The sequence below is a fragment of the Sus scrofa genome, chromosome 17 (genome assembly GCF_000003025.6).
Source record: "Sus scrofa isolate TJ Tabasco breed Duroc chromosome 17, Sscrofa11.1, whole genome shotgun sequence".
Lineage (NCBI taxonomy): Eukaryota > Metazoa > Chordata > Mammalia > Artiodactyla > Suidae > Sus > Sus scrofa.
In genome coordinates, this window is record NC_010459.5 from 13,183,429 (window position 1) to 13,199,275 (window position 15,847).

At 39.8% G+C, this 15,847-nt stretch overlaps 1 protein-coding gene across 8 annotated transcripts in view; it reads left to right on the forward strand.

The window, feature by feature from the left end:
• Positions 1–15,847, forward strand: part of PSD3 (pleckstrin and Sec7 domain containing 3) — a 621,434-nt gene that overhangs the window by 537,686 nt on the left and 67,901 nt on the right. The gene's annotated exons all lie outside the window — the stretch shown is intronic.

Below are 15,847 nucleotides of genomic sequence, written 5' to 3' on the forward strand. Positions count from 1 at the left end.
GAGAGGTGGTCACCATGAGCAAATTTGAAATATGTTTTATATTACTCATGTCAAATGTGCTTTTCATTATATCATTTTTCATTTCTAATACATTAAAAAACAAAAACAACAGTGGAGCTTTCCCAGAGTAGGAGGTCCAGATAACTATTGAGATCTGCATAATGATACATTTGGGGCATATTATTCTGCTGAGTCTGTAGACTTTCATTTGGATTCATCATGTTCAGTACAGCTAGGGCTGCACTGCATTTGCACATACATGTAAACATGGGCAGGTGCTCTCATGACAGATAGTACTAAAAGTTTTTCATTGGTGAAGATTTGGGCCAGAGCTCCATGGAAAGATTAAAACCCTGAGTAACTTACCTTTAATGGACCACTTATCCAACTCAAGATTTGTATCTTTCATTTTAAAAATTAACTCTAAGGACTAAATTTGTCTGATTGTGTCCCTAACTCCTCAGTAAAACGTTTTTTTAAAACTTAGAGATTTTCTTTGCTCTTGTTTATTTATCCTTTTAAAGGTATACTCGGCTTTCAGAAATTTTACTTCCAGGAGACAAATCATGATTAAAAGCAAATGTTCTATCTCTCATATAAGTATTATGTATTTACCAGACCCATTAAATATGATGTCAAGAGAAAGCTTTGAACAGTCAAATTTGGAAAACAAAATGTATCCTTTAGATTTTGTCAGGTAGAATGAAAAACAAGATTCAACATAAACTCTTGGTTTTATTAACCTGATATGAGATATTTGTGGAAATCAAGAAAATGAGTGGAAACAAGGTATTCAAATTATGAATACTTTGAATGATGATGAATAATTAAGCGATTACTCAATATTAGAGCTTTTTCCTAAGTACTTCATGCATTATTTCATTTAATCTTCACTCTTTGAAGCAGGTACTGTTAATATTATCCCCATTTTACTGGGGAAGAAATTCATCTTAAATATATCAGCAAAGGCTCTAATATCGTATAATCACAGGACATCTGGTGGGACTAAAATCCGATTATTCCAAACTAATTGTAGCACACTATTGAAAGTAGTGCCTATGAGAAAATATGTTTAGAAAACATTTAAGTTCTACGTTTTTGCGTGATCAGCACAGCATCATAATGCAGTCTGTATTTAGATTAAGACTGGAAGTCTCAATCTAGGGCTAGCAAGGCCTGAACATTTCTTTTCTTGGCCAACACAGCACTTTTCTGTAAATTGAATTGCATGCATTTAGTTAGGTATTTTCTGGCTGACCATAGTTTCCACAACTCCTATATTGTCATACTCCTCACACAATAATTGCTCCTTGTTCTGGCTTCAGTACAGTAGCCAGAGGGTGTGACCCGCCTCTCCCCACCCCTGCTTCCCATTTAGACTGACATAACCCACGGGAGATGGGGGCAGACAGATGGACAAGCCCATGCATAGTGTGTATGTGTACCTTATGGTATCACTGTGGCAAGAAAAGAAGTGCTTGCCTAGTTTTTATTACCACAGCCTACATAAGCTGAGGTGCGAGAAATGAATTTCTTCCTACATGAATTAAACAGTGTCAGTTGCCTAACACTATATATGTACAAAGGCTTATATTAAATGAAGCCTCACTTCTCTGAGGAGCATATAGTTAGGTGTACCGTAAAGAGAGTAATTACAATCTAGAATCTACAGTGCAAATTTTTAATACATATATTTTTAGGTAAGATACCACATAAAATGTTCAGATTGAGTGGAAGTGCAGTTGGGACCATGCTGACATTCTCCCAGATAACAAGAGATCCAAAGGACAGTGGGATGGAAAGAGGGCCCAGGCGCAGCAGGGTTCAGTGTTTGTGGTATCTCAGTTATACAGTATAGAGGTGACTTAGATCATCAAGGACAGCAGAAATGTTTCAGAAAAAAGGTGCTGAGGGTATGTGGGTGGGTGTGGTGTGTTAATGTGTGATGTGTGCACACACATGTGGTATGTCACTAGTGTCTGTGGGGGTATGTGGTGTGTGTGGAGGAGGTGAGGTGGATGTGGGATGTGTGTGTGCTTGTGGTGTGTGGGTGTGTTGGGTGGAGGATGTGAGGTACATGTGTGAGGGGTGTATGGTATGTGGGGGCTGTGATATGTTCCGCACATCAGCACAACCTGAAAAATCAGTTTCAGGTGGGTTAAATAAAAATTTAAGAGACAAAATCTAAAATTTTTAGTTGAAAATGTGAGCCAACATCTTAAAGACCTTTGGGTAGAGAAGGATTTCTTAAGGTTTAGAAAAACAAAAACAGTAAAAGGGTATGATTACATTAATAGTAAAGACATCTTATATTAAAATTCTCTTTTTAAAAGTTAAAAATACAAGCCACAGATTGGAAGAAGATACTTTAGAGCATATTATATTACTCATAAAGGATTAATATACCCCCAAATATATATATAAAGAAATCTTTAATTAGGAAAGACAACCCAGAAGAAAAACGGGAAGTAATTAGAACAGCCCATTCACTGAAAAAGAAATTGTGGTGATCAATAAATATATGGAGAGATACTCAAACTCACCGGTAATCAAGAATATTCAGATTAAACACACAATGAGATATCATTTCACATAGGTCACATTGGCCAGACTTTGAAAGCGTGATAATAGCAAATGCCAGCAGGGATTTTGGAGCAGCGGGCACTCTCCACCCCGTGAATGTGGCATGGTGTGTGGCCACTCTAGGGGACAGCTGGCAGTAATCGATGAAGTTGGAAAAGCTTACGTGAGCATCTCAGTTAATCCGGTCCTGTGTGCACATCCACCGACATTCTTGGCATTTTACAAAAGGGGGAATGTTCATAGCAGCATTAAGAGATAATAAGAGATCAGATGGGGTTCTTATATTCATATAATACAAAACTATGTAACGGTGAAAAGCAAGGAACTATAGTTAGAATTTTTAACACGTATGACTCTCATAAAAGGTATTGTCGAATGAAAAAACAGCAACTTGCAGAAGAAGGTGCACATAAGGTAACATCCTAAATTATGAAGCATGGTTTTTAATAGGAATACATGCACATTTAGAATCAGTAAATGTGTGGGAATTCCCACTGTGGCTCAGCGGGTACAAACCTGACTAGTATCCATGAGGATACAGGTTCGATCCCTGACCTCACTCATTGCCGTGAGCTGTGGTGTAGGTCGCAGAAGTGTCTTGGATCTAACATTGCTGTGGTGTAGATCTGCAGTTCCGATTTGGCCCCTAGCCTGGGAACTTCCATATGCTGCAGGTGCAGCCCTGAAAAAAAAAAAAAATAGAATCAGGAAATGTGGAATAGTGGTCACTTCTGGCAGAGGAAGAACATTCAGTCAGTAAGGAGTTCCCAGCAATTCAACTTTATTGATAATTTTTAAAAATTAGGTACATGTATGTTTACTGCATTGCTCTTATAACCTCCTGATCTCTTAATGTTTCATCATATTTTTTTTTTTTTTTTTTTTTTTTTTGCTCTTTAGGGCCACATCTTGGGCATATGGAAGTTCCCAGGCTAGGGGTCTAATTGGAGCTACAGCTGCCAGCCTACGCCACAGCCACAGCAACATAGCATCTAAGCTAATGTACACCACAGCTCATGCAACACCGGATACTTAACCCACTGAGTGAGGCCAGGGATCGAACCCACAGCCTCATGGTTGTTAGTCGGATTTGTTTCCACTGAGCCACAACAGGAACTCCCATCATAAAAGTTTTGAAACTTGATAGAACACCTGATTGCATGGGAAATTTACAAAGAGTTGAGGACATGTTCCTTCAAATCTATCCAAGAAAAATAACAAGTATAAAACCCCAAACCCCCAAATAAGTATTCACCAGTATAATATTTTAAAGCTTCACCACAATAATACAATTTTGTTTGTTTGTTACATTTGGAAATATAGAAGATTTCATTATAGTTACACAGTGGAATATGTAAATATTGTCCACCTTGACTCTGTAAACGTACAGATGAAAGGACTGGGGTGTCAAAGTGGAGAGGAGAGGCTGAGGAGAACAGGGAGAGAGCGGTCCTGCTGCTTGAGGGAGGAAGTCGGGAAAGCAGAAAGTAATGTTGCTAACAAGCTCTTAAAATACGGAGACAGCCGATAAAGATGCAAATAAAAAGGCACACAAATGTCCTGGGCAGATGGAATGGAACAGCCACACTTGCGAGATCCTCATCTCTCACAGCAGAAAGTCAGTAGAGAAGTGTACAGTCTACTCTTTCAGCATATCTTTTAGGGATACGATGCAAATTAACTACCCTGAGAAGCAGTGCAAATGCTTAAATATGGTTTCTTTTGGAAAATGGGACTGGAGGAGTTGGGAAGAAGTGAAAAAAAGAGGCTAATTGTGTAGCCATAGCACTTTAATAATTCAGAAATATTTTAATCACATTTCCAGTTTAGATTCTTCAGTGATTTTTATCCTTTTGAGGTTTGTTTCTAATTTGAAATATTGACATCTGAATTGTTTTTTAAAGGTGTGAAAGCCATAACTGGTTCATATTTTCCATCTCGTTTTAAAGGCTTTGGATGGAAGGAGCATCGCATAGTGTCTTGAGAAGGTTGGGGGTTCACTCACTTTAGAGGGGTCTACACGAGTGCCTATCAGTGAAAGTTTGGAAAATTCAGTCCCACATGTCAAATTTGAGAGAGTCGGTGTTATTGTGAGTCACACATACTGAAAATAGAGTTTATAATGGCAATGCAGGCAGAATTCTTTGCTATTGTATAACATTGGGAACAGCGACACTATAATTAAGAGATAATAAAAGTGGAATATTTTTTCCCCAGAAGACAGTGTCTCCTCCTGTTAGAGAAAGACTCTTTAAGGGGAGACAAAGCAAAGCAATTATTTTAAATCTAGGCTAAGGTCCCCCCACAGCCCTTGCCACTTTGCTGTTCTGTGGCAGCAAGAGTGTCAAGGAGTCCCTTTGATGGGAGGACAGAGAGCAGTACCAAGAAGGCAGCCAAGTGAGTTCTCAAGAAGTCTGTGGCAGCCCAGCTCTGGTGGCGTTTTGTTTCTGAAGAGAAGTGCCTCCTCACAATTCTACATTTAGACTTGAATAAGTTTTAAGTTCCATTTTGATGGCTCATGTCTTTCATTTAAAATCCACCCTTTCCTGCAGTAAAGTTGATTAAAAGAGGCCACCCACCATTCTCCTCAGAAGCAGTACTTTTGACAAGGGCTGTAGAAGAAAAACTGTAATCTCTCAGCACCAAAAAATCTGTTCAGAACCTGCATTTCTTTCTGAAAGAGGAATGCACAGTTTTCACTACATCTGATTTTTAGAAATTATTCTGTTTGTACTGTTGCCCTGTTATGTTTATGTTTTCAGTGTCATTAACATTTAGGAGAAAGAAGGAAATGATCTTGATGTCTCTGTCATATTTATTTATTGCAGTATTTCAAATGCTTCAGTAATCTGATGAAAATTTGAAGTTACAACTGCAGTACTAGTTTCCTAAAGTAAATAATTATGGTGATAGAGATTTATGTACACATACACAGATGTTATCACTGGACAGTACAGAATTAAGAATTTGAGCTTTGAAAGTAGATAGGTCGTAGATTCATTTTAAAAATTCTTTGGAGCACCAGTTGTGTGCCCATCCACTAACCTTTGTGGGGAATAAGGTAAGGAAGGGGATATACCTGAGTAGGTGCCATTCAGTTGAGAGCTGAATTACAGAAGGAAGTTCATAAAATCTTTGGACACAGAGTATTCTGGTGAGAGAACAGGTGATGTCAAAGTCTTGAGGTGAGACTGGCCACGTGTTAAGGTGCTTAGCACAGCACCTGGCACATAGAAAGAACCTAATTGTTATTTAGGGACTTAATTGTTATTTTGGTACAGAATATTGCTATCATCATCATCACCATTGCCACCTTGGAAACAGGTGAATGGCCAACAGAGCAAAACAGTGTCACTCTTTGCAGTCATTTTTAAAATGACAATGATATATATGTAGAGGGGTTTAAAGAAACAAGTGTACTATCCCAATTTTGTGGTAAATGGATGTATAGAAAAATAATTAGGAAATGCTGTCTCTGGTGGTTGGAATTGGTGATTTCATGTTTTTTTAGTGTGTTTGGTTTTTTTCTGTTACTTTATTTTTAATTTACTTTTTTAAAATGTTTGCCATTGACACTGTACAAGTATAACATAGTATCAGGGAAAATCAATGTTTTATGTTAAACATTTGTTATTTAAAAAATAACTTTAGGAGTTCCTGCTGTGGTTCAGTGGGTTAAGAATCTGGCTAGTATCCATGAGGATATGGGTTCAATCCATGGTCTCACCCAGTCAGTTAAGGATCTGGTGTTGCCCTGAGCTGTGGTGTAGGTTACAGACGTGGTTCAGTTCCTGTGTTGCTGTGGCTGCGGCTGTGACCGGCATCTGCAGCTTCAATTCGACCCCTAGTCTAGGAACTTCCATATGCCGCAGTTTGTCCCTTAAGAGAAAATATATAGATATATGTAATGTTATGTATGAATATACAACATTAATACAGTAGACTACTTAAAAGACCTAATGAAATGTAATTGTGTCTAAAAATATAGTAAAATGTTTGCAAAATAATGACAAATGGAAAAAGGTATAATAAACACTTACCAAATCATGATAACCAATAAAAAATAGTGACTGCTAAGTAATAAAAATTTAATAAAATAAATTAAAAGCTATAAATGGCTTTATTAAACAGTTGGGAAACTGGGTGGCAACCCTCCTTGCAGGAGAGAGGAGCTCGGAGGAGCTGTACAGAGTGGAAGGTCTCACAGTCAGAAGAGGAGAGAGAAGAGAAGGGCCGTTACTGCATCTTCCTCTGAGGATGGAATGACCTGGGCAGCAGATCTCATCCTTGGTGCTGACAGGAAACCTTCAGATTAAAGGGTTAAGACCACATTGTGGGGGGTGGAGGGGGGCAGGGAGGTGGTTGTGCTGCAGTGAGGTTAGGTATTAAGTCTTGATCTGGTGACGTGGGCTTAGCACAAGTGACTACATTTGCGGCCTGTTGCCACTTTTTAAGATGACTTATAATAAGATCCCTCCCTTTTAAAAATTTGCTTAATGGCTCTTGTGGGACTGTTCTTCCCATAAATAAATTAGAGTAGTTGACAAATGTTTCACATTGGATTGACAGCCCTTAGTAATTTGCATAAAGTCTGCTTGTCGCAGGACTCTCAGGAATGCAGTCCTAGTTGCCTTGTGTAGGAAGGTGGGAAGTGGGAAGCTCCTCAGAGCAAGGAAGTCTAAACAAGCGAAAGACATTGGGCTGACAGGGACATGCCAAGGGTTAAGCCCCTGGTGGCATCACTTCAGGCACAGTCTGTGGCAGGGGGCTGTTCGCTGGGAGTCTCTCTTGAAGCTCCCAAGTTTGGGGAAGACAGTCAGACTGCTGTCACCTTCCCTGTGTGTGGACTCTGTCTGCAGGCTGCTTGTCCTTGCCACCAGGAGTCATTTCTATTGACCTGCAGTAGCTTTTGCCCAAGGGCATTTAAAGGTGCCATGGATCTTAGACTATTTTGCAATTACAATAGCCTGTTTGAATTCTACTTGTAGAAATGCATGCTCAGCAGAGCCTTTCACTCTGAAGTTTCTTAGTCATAAGGTGCTTGTAAAGTTGAAGAAACCTCGTTTGGAGTCACTTAATGAGCCTGCTTGTCTGATTCTGCAGTTACGGCACTTCTCAGATAGATTGTAGTAATTTACCCTTACATTTTATTTTAGTACATTGCTCTCTATAAGTTTTATAATGAGTTCTGTAAATTGTGCAAGAAATTATGAAAAAACATTAGTATATTTTTCCTGGAGTTCAGTGGTCATACCTTTCACATATAATGAAGTTATTGAACTTCAGTATAACATTTTGCTATTGTCCAACTTTTTAAGATGGTTATTAAAAATAGCAAGTATTCTAGCATCATCCTTCAGTATATAAGAATTATAAGCATGGTGCCTAAAGTTAATAACACTATATTACATATTTGAAAGTTGCTAAGAAGGTAAATCTTAAAAGTCCTTATCCCAAGAAAAAAAATTTCAGCAATATGTAGTGATAGGTTTTCAGTGGACTTGTAGTGGTGATCATTTTGCAATGTGGACAAATATTGAATCATTCATTATGTTGTACACTTGGAACTAACATAATGTTATGTATCAATTATATGTCAGTTTTTATTATTTATTTATTTGTTTATTTTTGTCTTTTGGGGCCACACCCACAGTATATGGAGGTTCCCAGGCTAAGGATCAAATTGGAGCTATAGCCACCAGCCTATGCCACAACCACAGCAACACCAGATCTGAGCCGTGTCTGTGTCTGACACTACAGATCACAGCAACGCCAGATTCTTGACACACGGAGCAAAGCCAGAGATCGAAACTGCATCCTCATGGATACTAGTCAGATTTGTTTTCTCTGAGCCATGATGGGAACTCCTGTCAGTTTTTAAAGAATTATGGCACAGTGCTTCCTGGAATGTTAAGGTCCCTTTCCACAGATGTCCCTTCTTTAATTATTAATTGAAAATCCATGGTAATTTGTCATGCTGTGTTTGTTCCTTATGAGCCTGGGCCTTACTGATGTCTTATTTCCATTTCTAGCATCATCTTATTGAAATAATCTATATCAAAATTTTATCCTGCCCCCTCTTCACTCTTTAAGCAACCTGAGTTTTCTAATACATGTCACCTAAGTGATGGAGACAAGACTTTTTAAAAAAATTGTCTTTAATATCTTATAAGCTGTATCATCTACATGGTTATTTAGGACATCCGAGTCTTACTTTGTGGAGTTCTCCATCTGATCTTTGGACACAGCATCAAATCAAAGTACTTGCTTGGAGGTTCCGTTCTAGCATAGGGAAGCTCAGTAACAAATAGGTGGTATTGCAGGCGACTGTTACGTGATCCAGAGGAAAATAAAGCCAGGGTGTGGAGAGAGGGAAGAAAGTGGTGGAGGTCCTGGAGGAGGTGACAGCTGAGCTGAGGCCTAATGGAAGCAAAGGGGCAAGTCAGGCTGGTCTTTGGGGAAGGAGCAGCCGAAGAAGATGAGATGCAGTTATGTGTCAGAATTCTAAAATAATTTACACGGCTCTTGAACTTGTTTTTCCTGAAAAAATAACGATCCATCCTGAGCCACGTTCGTGTCTCTCACTGCCACACACCTTTCGTGTAATTGCTGGCTCTTGGTGCTCTGTCCTTGTAACCTGCCCTCTTCTCCACCCCCAGCACAAGTCCTTCAAATCCTTCTTGCGTGTCCAGCAATGGCTCCTAGTGAGACCATTTCCTGGCAAGTAGAGAAAAAGATTTGTCTATAAGTTGGGTTTGTACATTCTTAGAGCTTATTACTTGGGTATGAACCAGAGGCAACAACTGTGTTCATGGATGCGAGGCACTCCACTTTCCCTGATTAAATTAAGGGTGAAAGGTCACCCCCTTTCTATTAAAAATTCATCAGTAATGTCTGGGGCAAGGGGGTTCCTTTCAAAATATTGACTTTAACAAAGAAAAATTTCTGAATACATGAATGATATTTAAAAGGTGGGTCTTTGTGTTTTAGCATGGACATTGGGTGCATTTTCTTTTAGCAGGTAGTATCCCTAACTGAATAAAAAATATACTTTTAAAAGATTCATATTTTTCACTCACCTAAAATTTTCAGAATAACCCTATGAAGTGGATACCTTTTTATTATTATTTTCTAGAGAACGTAAGTGAAGCATGGAGAGGCCAAGTGACTTGCACAGGGTCACTCAGGGGAAACCACAATTTCACACCAGGTCCTCTGTGTGAAGAATACTAAGTTGGGTTTTGTCCAGGGGTCATCTTGATAAAGGACAAGGGTGATCTGTGTTACGAGACTTCCATATTTGAGGTCCATGTTTAGATTCAGTGTCTTAGTCCAAATATCTTGTAGAGAAGGTAGAGGACAAAAGAAAAACCCCCCTTTTTTCCCTTCAAAGTCCTGCAACTAAATCCTCATTTAAAACCTTCTCTAACTTCTAAATCCTACTCCTAAGTAATATCAGTGACTTCCTCCACTCTTTACCTACTTGAAACCCCCATTGTGATTTTTTTTTAGGTTAGTGCTGTGCTACTATTTGGATTCTATAGCTTAATGTTGTAAACTTTTTAGGGTTAGGGTTTGTGTCCTAATAACCTTTATGTGACAACATTGTAAAGTAATTATGGTGTGTGATAGCATCATTTTATAGATTTATAACCAGAGATGCTAGGCAGCTTGTCAAAAATCAGAGAGCTATTTGACATCGGGGTATAAATCAAATCCAAGTTTTCTGGCTCTCATTCCAGAGTACTTTCTGCCCTTCCAGAAAGATCAATTTAGGTTAAGAGTCTTGACTTCTTAAAGGAATAGAACCACATCCAAAGTGAACATCAGCCCACCAGAGACATCTGGTAGCATATTCTTCCAGTTCTCTCTTGCGTTTTTATGTTCTGTTCTCTACCAAGAATTTAAACCTATTTCAGTTATAAATATTTTTCCGGGTAAAACAATAGGTATAGGTTTACTCCTGGTTCCTTTAAGGCTGCCCCAGTTTTCCCTTTTGTAAAATAGAATTGACTGCGTGTAACGGCTCCCAGTCATAAAGAGACTGTAAAGATTAACTGACATTTTAAAAATGTATAAGTTGCCTTAAATGTTTCAAAGATAAATGATTTATAAATATCAGATAGTAATACTACTGTTTTATTTCTACCACTCTGTTATATAAACCTGGGGATAATGAACACTACCAGTCGCTTAATATGGTATGATTTATCTCCCAAAGATAACTTCTGTTATGCCCAACATTGTTTCAAGCAGTAATCTGAGTGTCTGAATTCTCAATTAAGCTTTAATGGTACTTCTTATGGTGATGCGTAAGGATATTTTATCAAAGGAAGTTAGGGATAAAAATCAAGGATTAACCTTTCTCATAATGATTTGTAGCACTGTCCATGAATTTATCTAAATTTTCTGCATACCAGTCACAGAAAGCAAACTCTTCCTCCTGGGGTGTACCTTCAACTGCCTCAGTGATGTGGGACTTAAGAACTTGCTTCCTACCAAGGTAGCAGATCTCTTCATCCTGTAAGAGAGATGCTTTGAGAATTTTGCCCAGGTTTCAGATACCATCACTAGGGAAATAAACGTGAGATGATGTCTTGTGCCTTTTGTAGAGCTCGTGCAGTTGTGTCCCAGTTGTGCTAGAGTAGAAGGGCTTTTGCTGAGCACATCTTTGTTTCCAAGTTCAGCAAGGTATTGGATTTATTTTGGAATGCCCTCGTTGGTATTTCATTGTATTTTAAATGTCTTTCCCCATTAAGATAAGGAAATTGAAGCTGTTTTATTACATGGAACTATCACATCCTCACATTTCCCTTGTTTCCTAGCCTGGCAGGGGCTGCATTGTTAGCCTTTAGGCTATGACTCAAGAATTCTTTCTCATTAGTGTACTGACCTTCTCTACCCTTTGGGGGAAAAATGATACTTGTGTCATTTTCCTGGGACAGTGGAAGAATATTTTTCAAACCAAGAGACAGGAAAGGTTAGTATATTAAGAGAAAAAAATAGGCACTAGCTGTACTGTCTTTGTGTGCTTATTAAGTCTTTCTGATATTAAACTTGAAGAAAAGGAAAAAGTAGATGATCAAGGAACCCAGAATGAGGAGTGGTCAAAAACAGGATGAGATTTTGATGAAAATAGAAAAATTGGAACAGTAAGATCTCAAACACAATCTGTTCCCAGTTTGGTTCAGGAGAAATTAAAATTGAAGAACATAACATGCAAATAAATACCTTTCCATGAAGCTTATACAGTTTGGTGGGTTAAAAAAATATTTTAGAATTTCTCTCATGGCTGAGTGGTTAACTAACCTGACTAGCATCTATGAAGACAGGGGTTCGATCCTGGGTCTCACTCAGTGGGTTAAAGCTCCGGCATTGCCGTGAGCTGTGGTGTAGGTCACAGACATGGCTCAGATCTGGCATTTCTGTGGCTGTGGCTGTGGCCGGTGGCTGCAGCTCCGACTGGTGGCTGCAGCTCTGATTTAGCCCCTAGCCTGGGAACTTCCATATGCTGTGGGTGTAGCCCTAAAAAGACAAATATATGTATATATACATATACGTATATATAACTTCCTGGCATGTATCCAGCATTACTCTTTACTGAATATTTTATTTTCAGAAACACTTTATACCTTCCTTTTTCTGAAAGAAGGAAGGAAGGAATGACTCAGTTAACTCTGAGATATAGAGGCGATGTTCATATTATTTAAGGGCAGATTCAGCATGGAACTGGACCTATCAAGGGACGCTTTGGCAAACAGCCCACACACCCGGGTGCACTTCCTCACGTCATCCTGGCTGCCAGCTGCGGGCTATTTCCTGTCCGTGGTAGGTTAAAACAAGCAACAAAGTCATCAGGCCTCTGTGATTATCCTGTGTTACTTATACACACACACACACACACACACACATACCACATTTCTACAAACAAGTTAAATGCATTTAGCTATTTTTTAAAGATCAGTGGTAATAACGGAAGCCGGAACACTGTTTATTGTACTTTTATATTTCCAAGAAGATGTCTTCAAATGTATAATAAAGATGAGGTCAGAAAATTAATAAGAACTGGTTTATAATATTGAAGATTTAATGATATTTCGCTATCAGTCATATTTAGATCAATTGGCAATTTTCCCTTTGCAGAAATGTGTTTGTGTGTGTGTGTGTGTGTGTGTGTTGAAGCAGCACAGAGGCCTGTTAATTTTTGTTTGTCTCTTATTTTAATTTGAAAATCACCCCTGTATCTCAGAGTTAACCAAGGCTTTGCTGAGTCTGGTTTGACTGGTCTTTTCCCTGCACACAAACCAGAGTGAAGTGGTCAGTACGATGGGGAACCAAGTGCTGCAAGTTAGTGGAGTCTCAGAGTCCACGATGACATGGTCTCAGAGTCTCTAACATGAAGAATATAGGAGTGGCCCCTCACGGAGTTGTGGGCTTTAGATAATACATGCAAGTTTTGGAACAGTGTGCTCAATAATTGTTAGCTGCTGCTGTTTCCACTGCGGTAATTATTATTGCTTAGCCCCCTTTCTCGGCAGCGCTGAGAGGGCAGCGGGGATTGAATCCTGCCTGAGTTCTGAGCTGTGAGGCCTCTGTAGGGACGCCTCTGAAGGCCCCCCTGAGATCAGAGAGCGCACGTGATGTGCATTCCGCTCCTGTCCCATCTTTTCCTTCCCTGCCCCAGATGTTCACCTCCCTGCAGTAGCAGGCTGACCGTTGCAAAGGATTGTCACCTGGACAGTTTCCCCTTAGTGTACCTTAGAACATGGTTCCGCAACTGAATTGTCTTGTAAGCTTTGCATCCACACAGGAGCCCCTCAGTAGCTTGCTTTAGCTCTCAGAACTCAACTGTAGTGAACAATGGAGACATGAACGTGGAACAGAGGCAGTGAGCTTGTTTGGATCAAATAAAACCGGTGTTTACAGTGCTCGCCCGGGCTCCGAGCACTGTGATACAGGAATTTAGGTAACACTCTGCCTTCCCCTTTCTCTCCGTTTATCTTCGTTGCGCACCTCTCTCCACATTTTGGCCCTTTTCTCTCACGTGGGCGATTTTAACAGCCTCCTTCCTGGTGCTCCTTGTTCTGGTTTCTCTCATCCTGTCCTCAGCTCCTGTCTCCTGTATTCCCTCCAAATGAATTCTACATTACGAAATTTGTGAATAAATTCTTTATAAAAGGAAAGAAAAAAGAACTAGAGAGGCTGGCACCCTTCGGATTTCCAATCAGGAATCTCTCTCGTGCCTCCCACCATGCTCATTATGTAACTGCAGTTACAACTCTTTTCCTGTCTTCTGGACTTAATAATGCGGGTCTAACTCACCCCACAGTTGGCTCTGTGAGGGATACCAGCCCTAGAAGCTGTAGCAACACTGTGTGTGTGTGTGTGTGTGTGTGTGTGTGGCTTTTCAGTTGAGGCTGCCTCTTGAGACTTCTCAGCCTGTTTTCATGCACAGTGGTCCCTTTCTTCCCTGAATTCCATTCTGTACACCTACACTGTCCCATCTGTAAACTTGAAGTAAGAGTATTACCTTATTTTTAGCATCATGGTGTGAGTTAAATGATTGGGTTAAACTCCCAAGTTTTAATTGACCGAAAACCAGATTAAGTCTTCTTCTGTTCATTAGAGAAGTAGAGCTTGGAATACAGGGTTATTGCTAGCTGACTTCACCTTAGTCCCCTACGGTAATTTTAGATCACAGTTCAGTTGGGATCTGTTTCTAGTCGGCTTAGTGTGCAATGATAAAGATGTGTTAGAAGTTTGCGTGAACATGTACATGGATTCATAGATAGGTTTCTACTAGGGAAGCAGAAAAAAGATGTATGGCTCTTTGAAATGAAGGAATCTCAAGATGCCACTAAACTCATTTTAGGGCTTTGGTGAAAGTCCTTCAAATCTAGGACCTGCGTTCTTCCTGTAGAAAACAGAGGGGGGAGTTCCTGTCATGGCTCAGCAGTAACGAATCTGACTAGTATCCATGAGGGCGCGGGTTGGATCCCTGGCTCCGCTCACTGGGTTAAGGATCCAGCGTTGCTATGAGCTATGGTGTGGGTCCAGAGGCGGCTCAGATCCTGAGTTGCTGTGGCTGTGGTGTAGGCCGGCAGCTGCAGCTCTGATTCAACCCCTAGCCTGGAAACTTCCATATGCTATGGGTGCAGCCCTAAAAAAAAAAAAAAAAGAAAAAAGAAAAGAAAAACAGAAGGGTTTCCCTAGGTTCCTTTCCAGCATTGGTCAGGTATGTGGATTATCCACAGTTTAAAGAGGAGCAGCTGAAATCCTAAGAGGTTGGGGGCTGGTCAGGAGTTATGGATGAGAGGGGACCTCTGAGTCAGGCACCACCCCATCTCGCCCCTGTCCCACAGTTGCAGCTCCTGCAAGCCAAGGTGCTTCTGTGTGTACGTTCTCTCCTGCACCCAGTCAGAATTTGATGTCTAATGACAACACAAGCCACATTTATTTCATATGGACATATAGAGAATGATCTATGGCTTTCTTTATGATAGCCACTTTTTTTCTTTATGAAAAAGATAATGGTGTACTTTTTTTGATCAGTTATTTTTGAGTACACACTTTTAAACCTTACATGGTGGAAACAGATGGGATGATTTTTTAAATTTCCCCTGGAAACCCGCAGAGCGGATGTTTTGAGTCCCTTTTTTTGCCAGGTGGATATCTCAGTGTGGTATTGGCAGGAGCACCTGTGTCCTGTCAGTGGCTATTCACCTTGTTTCCCAGCCTAAGGATTCTTCGGCCAAAGGAGTTTTAAAGGGTTTGCTTGAGAATAAGCCACCTACTAATTTAATCAGGTGCCCAAGTTAAAGACAGCCTAGAGGCAGCCAAATAGTTGATATAAGTGGCCCTTCCTACATATTTGGATAGACATGTTTCCATAAATGGCATTCAAGTAACAACATTTTCTGGTTTGAGATTTTGATTTTATTAAGTTTAAGAATAAATAATAAACTCTTTTGCTCATCTGTGGTTTTGCTTTAGGACAATTTGTAAAAGTTTATATAAGTCGATGGAGAGATTCTGCTTTATACTACAGAAGAACATAAATAAAAGAAATATAAGGACATCTGAAAGAAAATTTGTTTGGAGAATATGTATGAAGGTGCCTGATGTCTGCCTTGTACTGCATTCTTGAGATGAAGGTGACCTGTACTCAGATCACTCACGGTCTGCTGAAAGAGACATTTAGACAAAAAATGATGTTACCGTTTGGCAGGATCTGCAGCAAGGTTACCAGGTTACTGTAGGAGTA